Source organism: Triticum aestivum, chromosome 2D (genome assembly GCF_018294505.1).
Source record: "Triticum aestivum cultivar Chinese Spring chromosome 2D, IWGSC CS RefSeq v2.1, whole genome shotgun sequence".
Taxonomy (NCBI): Eukaryota; Viridiplantae; Streptophyta; class Magnoliopsida; order Poales; family Poaceae; genus Triticum; species Triticum aestivum.
This window is the reverse complement of record NC_057799.1, coordinates 165,066,044-165,075,065: the sequence shown is the minus strand read 5'-3', so window position 1 is coordinate 165,075,065 and position 9,022 is coordinate 165,066,044. Positions and strand designations below refer to the sequence as shown.

At 45.3% G+C, this 9,022-nt stretch overlaps 1 long non-coding RNA gene across 2 annotated transcripts; it reads right to left on the bottom strand.

Annotated features, from left to right (window-relative positions):
• Positions 1-1,288: 1,288 nt before the first annotated feature.
• On the bottom strand, positions 1,289-5,928 carry LOC123052376 (uncharacterized). Of its 2 annotated transcripts, XR_006424657.1 has the most exons (5): positions 5,286-5,928; positions 4,136-4,194; positions 2,666-2,983; positions 1,881-1,997; positions 1,297-1,745 (listed from the first exon to the last, which is right to left on the bottom strand). It is a non-coding gene; the product is annotated as an uncharacterized lncRNA (long non-coding RNA). The 2 variants fall into 2 exon arrangements; XR_006424656.1 differs by having other exon boundaries at positions 1,289-1,997; positions 5,286-5,927.
• Positions 5,929-9,022: the final 3,094 nt, after the last annotated feature.

Here is a 9,022-nt window from a genome sequence, read left to right as displayed (position 1 = left end):
AAGGCATTGGAAAGCTATGGAAACTGGACAACTTTTGCTTATAGAAAGTTCTTTCTAATTCCTTACGGCTTAAACTCGAATTCAAATACGGTTAAAGTTGGTTTGGAACATGATTTTGTTAAAAAGTTTATGGAAATGGTGCAAATAATATACCATTGAAAAGCTATCGAAAATGCGAAACATAGTCATGTTGAACATTTTCTCAAATTCGCAATCGTTTAAGAGTAATTTTGAATAAGGTGAAACCCATCGTGTTGTTTTTACTATCTAAAAACAGAGTACTCGTACTGATCTATGTCTATGTTTGTACTGAGGTATTTTTCACGGAGTAGTTTTGAATGGTTCCGTAAAAAGAGTACTTTGAACGGATATCTTTATGATTTTGTACTTGCTCCCATCTTTTAAGAGTAATTTTGAATACGGTGAGACTTATTGTGTTGTTTTTCTGTCGAAAAATAGAGCACTCGTACTGATCTATGTGTGTGTTTGTACTGAGGTATTTTTCAAAGTAATTTTGAATGGTTTCAAGAAAAGAGTACTTGCACTGTTGTTCGTATGGGTTTGTACTGAGCATGTTTTCACATACTAGACTTCACTTTGTTTTTTGGGTATCATAGTCCCCGAACTTGCATGGCTTATATCGTTGAACTGAATGATTTTTTTAAGGGAAAAAATTTGTGTGTTTGTTTTTCTAACTCAATTTTCTTGCAAGATGTTTTGTACTTCTCTTGTTTTGCGACTTGAACTTTTACCATTTGAATTTTCATTGGGTTTCATTTTGTTTGAGATTTTTTTTCAAGCTTATCTAGGACGTCGTGTTGAACTTACAACTTTTTTAATTGTAAACTTGCTGTGTTTATATAATGCCAATATGCAGGAGAGCAGGGCGAGGGCAATGATAGAAAGAAGCTGGGATGAGCCACAACGGTGATTGATGGCAAGCCGGCACAGCACAACGTGTGGCAGAGGCATGGGGACAAGTGCGCGGCGCAATGACATGTCACTTGAGATGCGCCTGCTGGACTGACCTCCTCCTCCCATCTGGACGCTGGACTGACCTCCTTCTCCCATCTGGACGGATCAGTTGCAGAACTTGGACGTCAACGTCACAGAATACCAAAAGCTAACCATCTTTTATTTTATTTTTCAAACTGATAATTGTTTTTAATTCGTACTGATCAATATTTTTGATTCAAACCATTTTTTATTCTTGTATGCACATCAAGCTGTCATGTACTATACCTTCTTTGAAGAAGTAGCAATCATCTCATCATATACATGAATTTTTTCACATATAATACATGTACATGAATAACATATACACAACACCGACTGCAAATTTTCATACATGAATGACATATACACCACACCGACTGCACATTTTCTTGCTATTAGAAGCCTCTTCAGATTTAATGGTTTGTACTGGGCATAACAAATTAACCAAAAACCGAATTATGAAGGTCAAAGTTCTTGAATTACAGGCCAAAAAACAAGCAAACAAAGGATAAATAGAGGATTGACAGGGTCTAAGAGAGATCAATTGCAATACACTTTCTTTCCATTTTTCACTCAGTAATAGCATGACTGGATAAGAAGTTCAAAACTGGAGCAGTTTTTCCTTTCAGTATCGTTGGGCACGAGCTCCTTGAGGAAGCTTGCGTGGTCAGTAGCACGTTTGTCGTGCAATTGTGTCGACGTGGAGGAGCCGCCTCCAGGTCAGCCCGCAACAAGGTAACTTCTCTGCACTACAAGCATAATGGAAATTTGCAGAAATAACATGGTGTATCCTGATACAAAGTACTGATGCTTTGGGAATTTTCGAATAGAGAAAAGAATTGCAGGCGGCTCAAAGTGTCAAGAGCAGAAGAGCATGGGCTCACCGGGGAAGGAGGTAGACAGACGAAGTGGTTGGCCCAGCGCCCGGCCTGGTCTGCAAGGAGAAGGGAATGCAAGGAGCCAAGGGAGGGAGAGCCCTTTTGTGGTGCTTGTCCTGCTTCCTGGACGAATCAGAATGAAATAAACTTGAGAGACTGCAGAGATCTGCAGGGATCTTTTCACCTTTTGGATCCTACATGATGCAACACAGAGACAAGATGCCATGACACACACACACACACATTCACAGAATGAGGAGTGGCGGGTTTTATTTTGAACTTGCCTGGAAGTAATACTCTGGTCCTAGTAAAAGTATCATGTGTATAGTCTATAATCTGTAAACAAAAAAAGATGCAGAATTTACAGACGAAAAGGGTAAAATAAAAGTTGAAACAACAGAGAAACTATCAAGCAAATGGCATCAGTGATATTCTAACTGAAGCACCATACTGTACTGATTATTTTTTTGTCATTGAACTTTTGCAATATAGGTACTAGAACTCACTGATGCTATTTACTCTTCGTTTTTAAAAGGCATTTTCAGTACATGCTGAACATCAGATTTTTAAACACATCCACAGTTGAAATGGATCAGTACATGATGAACAATGTCAGTTTTCAGAATGAAAACTTGCACTGAATCGGTTAAACTCTGAATATGTTCAGAGAATATGAGGGTCTCATGCTACTCTAGGCCAAGATGGAAAAATAGCAGTTATAATTCTCATAGGCATTTCAACAAACAGTGGAGGGGCACCCGGGGTTGAAGGAATGGGGATCATGCAATCACCTTGGACTGTTGCGTGTGCTCGACTTGGACGGCTGCAGCGCATGGTGAAGATGGTGGCCATGATTTCAACTTGGACTGTTCCCCGCGCTCCACTTGAACGGCTGCCAGTAACCATGGTGGATGAGCTCGTGGCCGAGGGCGGCCAAGGCGACTACCAGGAACAGTAGGTGGTCATGCTTGTTCTCAACAGCGAACTCACACTGAGGCGATGGTGAACGGCCTCGGCTGGCGGGTTGGACCGCTGGATACAGTGGTGTTGGACCACTCACTGGGATGAGGAGTTTAAATATGTGTACTGCTCCATGGCAAATGTTTATACTGCACATATGCATAAAAAATAGCTTTTATTTGACAACAAAGAAACATCACAAAGGATTAATTATTTTAGTTCTTGTAGGCATGTCAACAAGCAGCTTGAGAGCAACAGGAATAGAATATGCTCTCCCATGCAAACTGAACAAGTTCTCACAAGCATAAGAATAAAAGGCTAGGCTTGGCGCTGTACAAAAACATTTCGTAACCGTTCACCGAATAAATGGGGTAACGCAGCATGGAACAATGGAATTTCTGGTAATAAGATGAGAGATAGAACTGAAAATAAATTATGGAGAGAGAGAGAGAGGGAGAGTGAGAGAGAGAGAGGAGATGAACTGACAAGGATTTAAATGAACTCTCACTAGCAGTAATTTTGTACTTCTCATGTAGTAGCACATAACTTGTCGTCAAATACTTGGACCATGTAGTAGTTTTGGACTTAATTATATGACCATCTAACTAGATAGCACTGAAGTAAGTATCAACATCTTAGCATGCAACAAATGTCATCACTTTTAGTTACGGCGGCGCGCGTGCCAGAACTAATCATAAATCAGACTTTTCAAGTTACGCACAAAATAATAAAAATGAAGCGCAGACCTAAATGCAACAAGCGGTAAAAATGTGGAATGGAATTAAGCAATCAACATTAATATATCTTTAAGTTTTTCTAATTGTACAGTCCAAATTCCACTAGTTCTCAATCTACAGCAGTTAAATAGCAGCAGGACACCAAGTTCAGTATTTGCACACGGCAAAATTAGCTACCAAAGATAACACACAAACACACAAGTTTAATACCAATAGCTATAACTAGCCAGATTCATTCGCGGAAGTAGCCCGTGCATAGGGCTGGAGCGATAACTTTCAGCCCGTGCATAGCCAAGAAGACCAAAATCGATTTCCATCTAACATAACTCAGTACTGTAAAAATTAAATCTACTTAAACACCATCTACCACCAGAGTACTGATGGCAATAACACAGCCTTCCACCCATAAATTTATGAAACTGCATGAGTTCTAATTTTTGAACTCCTCCCGCGGTTGCATATGAACTGAGCAATAAGCAACATAATATTTTTTCTCTGAACTTTATAGGGGGTAAACACTTGAACTTATGAAATAGCAGCTCACCACGCACATCTGCTTCATACCTTTGTCTCGTTGCTCACTGTGATACACTTGTCGCCTACTCGTTGTCGCCGGTCGTACCCTAGACACACCAATAACCAATTAAGGATGCACCGCAACACACCTAGGGCTGTATCTTCAGTACACTTTGAACTGACAATATAGTAGCACAAGAAAACAATTATGTAGTCACATTTTCAGAGTTCTCAAGGTACACCCAGGACTTTTGAACTTATGACATGGTGGTTTTGGGTAGGCTGGAGGTGCAACCTTCCATCTCATTTCAATTAAGGATTCATGTGGCACTTTGCTTCCCATTCAACCTTGCTTCCCATTTCATCAGTACTAGTGCGAATCAACAATAAATTTAGAATTGTAGTAGCGTTAAGGAAACAGTGTGGAGAGCCACCATCGACGGACCACCACCGATGGGATCCTGGGGAGCCCCGCTCATGGATGAGCAACAGCTGTCAGGAGTCAATGTTTTTGCTTTCTGTTTGAACTCACTACCCTTCAAGTCTGAAACTGATGCAAAACCATTTTTTCTCTCCACTAATCTGCTATAATTTTTTCTATGTATTAAGCTAAGATATAATACTAAATCAAATAGTGTTTTTAACACATACATTTTTTACTATTTTTCTTCATGTCCTTTTATGGGCTGATGACATATATACATGGCAGAATGGGAGAGATAGGCATGCAAGTATGGGCCAAACTGTTGTACCTTGGTTAAACCTAACGGAGAGTTTTGACAACACACAAGAACTGACGAGTGTACAATTCATCAAACTTCTAAACGTGGGCTAAGCCAACAACTAAACTAGGGAGATGACTATATTTGAACTTTCATGACGAATTTCCCCCCACATATTTGTTTACTTCATATAGTGGGAAGATCATGAATAGAGTAGTACATCTGCACAGAAGAGAAACATGAAAAACAAATCTTTGGTTGTTGTAGGCATTCCAACCAACACGTTGAGTGCAACAAACGAAATCACAACAATAAATTTTCCTTTTCCTTTTTGTTCTTCGGTTTCTCTGGATCAAAATCTCAGCATCACCACAACATTCAGAGATGAAGCAGCATCAGGAACTCATAGAAATAAAGAGATTTGAGAGGAGCAGCAACATCAAGCAAGAGAGAGAGAAAGCAGAGGAGAGCAGCACCGTGCACGTGTTGTAGGAGTACAGGAGCCCGTGAGCCGGCAGCCGGAGGTGGAGGCCTACTAGGGGCCGGGCGGCGGGCAGCTCGGGGACAGGGAGTCCGACCGTTCGAGGGAGGACGCACGGCAGTTCGAGGGAGCGCGCCCAGTTACGAGGTCCCTCCGATCTTGGCCTGATGTGGTTACCAGGAGGCCGACGAGTGCCGTGAGGACAAGACAAGGGAGGAGGTGGGCTGGGTGCGGGGAGGCGGCAGTGGCATGGTCTCGGGGCGGCGGAGATGGCCGGGACTAGGGGCGGCGGCTGTGGCTGCGTCTCGGGGCTGCGGCGGTGGCTGCGTCTCAGGGCGGCAGCGGTGGCTGGATCTGGCGGAGCACGGCGGCGGCGCGCGGCGAAGGGATGCGGGGGCGGGGGCGGCGCGCAGCGAAGGGATGCGGGGGCGGAGCGGCGCGCGGCGAAGGGGTGTAGGGGTGGCGCGGGGCGGCGAGGAAGGTTGGAGACGATGGGGTCGGGAGGGCGCGGCGGCGGCCAGATCGTGGGAATGGGCAGACGGCGGCGGTGGATCCGTCGGCGGCCAGTTATGCTACAGCAGCAACATACATGGCTCAGTCTACATATCAGTACCAATCAAGTTATGCATATTTGCTGTTGGCATGAACCACATCGCCGTATGTCGGGTTTGTAAAAGCCATCCATCGCATGGAAGCTTGATGTCTTTCACACACTGAAGATTAGCTGGCAACAAGCTATGTCGATGAATCTCTGGATATGGTGATTCATGAAACCCATTGTATGATGTGTAAACACAGTTCCCCCTGACGAATGTAAGTTGCATAGCACGGTAATCATCGCCGGTGATATGATCGATGATTGGTTGGATGATCGGATAATTGAGCCCGAGGAACATGGAGAGGTTGTCGAGGCTGTAAACCCGCCTCCAGTTAAATACGCCTGGCCCAACGGAGCTGGGATCTTTCTTGAACACGAAGCAGCCATAGCCATCAATGTTACGAATGCCCCAGGCATTGTACTGCATGTGGTTTGATGTAATGGTTTTGTGACGCCCGGATAATTAGACTACAGTAATTCCCTGCTAATCATGCCACGTCACCTCTGTCAGTTTAGTTAATCTCGCGTTAGTTCAAAACCAATTCAAATTCAAAATCAAGTCAAACATTTAAAGTTTTCAAAAGTCAAAACTAAAATGTTGTAAAGGTGTTAAATAAATCATGGGTAATAATGGTGGAGAAACCTAAATTTAATAAAATGTTTAAGTGTTCAAAATAATTAAAATAGAGGTTTAAATATTAAAATAAATGCCTTTTGAATTTTATAAAATATTAAACTATTTTAATTTGGGTTGAGAATTAATGTGGCAATAGTATATTTAAAAGTATTAATTTAAGTGCTAGTGATAATTTTTATAAAAATAAAATAAAAGAAAACTAAAAGTAAAACAGTAAAAGAAAAATAAATAAAGGGAAAAGAAACAAAACAGAAAACAAAACATAAAAAAAAGGAAAAGAAACCCCCCCTGCTGGACCGTGGCCCGGCTGGCCATCGGGCCAACCAGGCCGGCCCAGGCCGGCCCCCCACTCCTCTCCTTATCCCCTCACCCCCCGCAACCCTATCCACCCCGTCGCCCCCCCACTACCCCACTCCCCTCTCTCCCTCGCTCCTTCCCCCCGACCCGATCTGGATCGGGGCAGCCGGCGCCCCCGTCCCCCGACGCGCTCGCTGTTCCCGTCGCCAACGCCGCCACTCGATGCCCACCCCCAGCGCCGCCCCGCCTTCCTTCACTCCTTCCCCTCTCTGTGCTGGATCCGGGCGATCCCCATCGCCCCTGACCCCGACCCCGCCTCTCCCGCGCTGGCGCTGACCAGCGCCTCCCATCGCCGCCCGACGGCGACGGCCTTCCCCGACGCGCCCGACCCGCCGGCCATGGAGGCCCCGTGCGCCCGCAGCCTCACCTCAAGCAGGACCGCCCCGCCGCTCGACGCCTGGAACCGAACCACCCCGCCGCCCCGGTCGCTGGATCCTCGCCGCCCGGAGCTCGACGGGCCTCCGCCTTCGACAGACTGCCTCCTCCTCGTCACCGTCACCCCCGACCTCGTTGCCTCAAGCACCACCACGAGCCGCTGCCATCCCCTTCTGGCTCACTGTGAGCCCCGCGCCCTCCTCTTTCCCCTGTGCTCCGGCCTCCCCTCCCCTAGCTCGTTCGCCTCTGTCGCCGGCGCCGTCCCCCCCCGCCGCGCCCAGCGCGTGCTTGTACGCGCTCCCGCGCGCTGGCCGCGCCCAGCGCCTCACCCCGCTGAGGCCTCTCCGCCGCGCCCTGGCGCCGCACCGCCGTGGCCTCACAGCTGTCGCCGGTGCCCCTCTGGTGGCCACGGGCCTGCGTGCCCGCACCCGCGCCCAAAACCACTATGGCCCCCTGGGGCCTATGACACATGGGCCCCGCCCCTAAAACGTTTTAAAAAAAAGGAAAAGGAATTAATTAAATAAATAAATAATAAAAATAAATAAATAAATAATAAAAATAATTCATAAAAATAAATAATAATAATAATAAATAAATCAATAAAAATGTAATTAATAAAATTATTAATTAGTTAATTAATTAATTAAGTTAATTAATCCTAATTAAATTAATCTAATTAATTAGATAGTTAATTAAACAGTAATTATTTAGCTAAACCCTAATTAAGCTAAGAAGTGTATGACATGCGGGACCCACCCGTAGTTGACCCAGTCAAATGCACAGTTGACTGCTGACGTCAGTATGATGTCATGCTGACGTCATATTTTACTGTTCTGGATAATGTTGAATAAATTAATTAAATAAATCCTAAAATGATTTAAATCTTTAAAAATTAATATAAAATAATCCGTAGCTCGAATGGAAAAACTTTGTATATGAAAGTTGCTCAGAATGACGAGACGAATCCGAATACATAGTCCGTTTGTCAGCCACACGTCCCTAGCATAGTGAACCTGCAACATTTCACCTCCGGTTCATCTGTCCGAAAACGTGAAACACCGGGGATAATTTCCCGGATGTTTCCCCCCTTCGCCGGTATCGCTTACTACCGCGTTAGGGCATACCTAGCACCGCGTTTTGCCTCCTTATGTTTTGTGATGCTTTGTTTGCTCCGTATTTACTGTTTCTTCCCCCTCTCCTTCTCCGGTAGACTACGAGACCGACGCTGCTGCTACCCAGTTCGACTACGGAGTTGACGACCCCTCCTTCTTGCCAGAGCAACCAGGCAAGCCCCCCCCTTGATCACCAGATATCGCCTATTCTTCTCTATACTGCTTGCATTAGAGTAGTGTAGCATGTTACTGCTTTCCGATATCCTATCCTTGCTACTACTGTTGTTACCTTTACCTGCAATCCTACATGCTTAGTATAGGATGCTAGTTTTCCATCAGTGGCCCTACATTCTTGTCCGTCTGCTGTGCTATACTATCGGGCCGTGATCACCTGGGCGGTGATCATGGGTATATTCTATATACATGACACATGTGGTGACTAAAGTCGGGTCGGCTCGTTGAGTACCCGCAAGTGATTCTGATGAGGGGGCTGAAAGGACAGGTGGTTCCACCCCGGTAGAGGTGGGCCTGGGTTCCTGACGGCCCCCGACTGTTACTTTGTGGCGAAGCGACAGGGCAGGTTGAGACCGCCTAGGAGAGAGGTGGGCCTGGCCCTGGTCGGCGTTCGCGGTTACTTAACACGCTTAACGAGA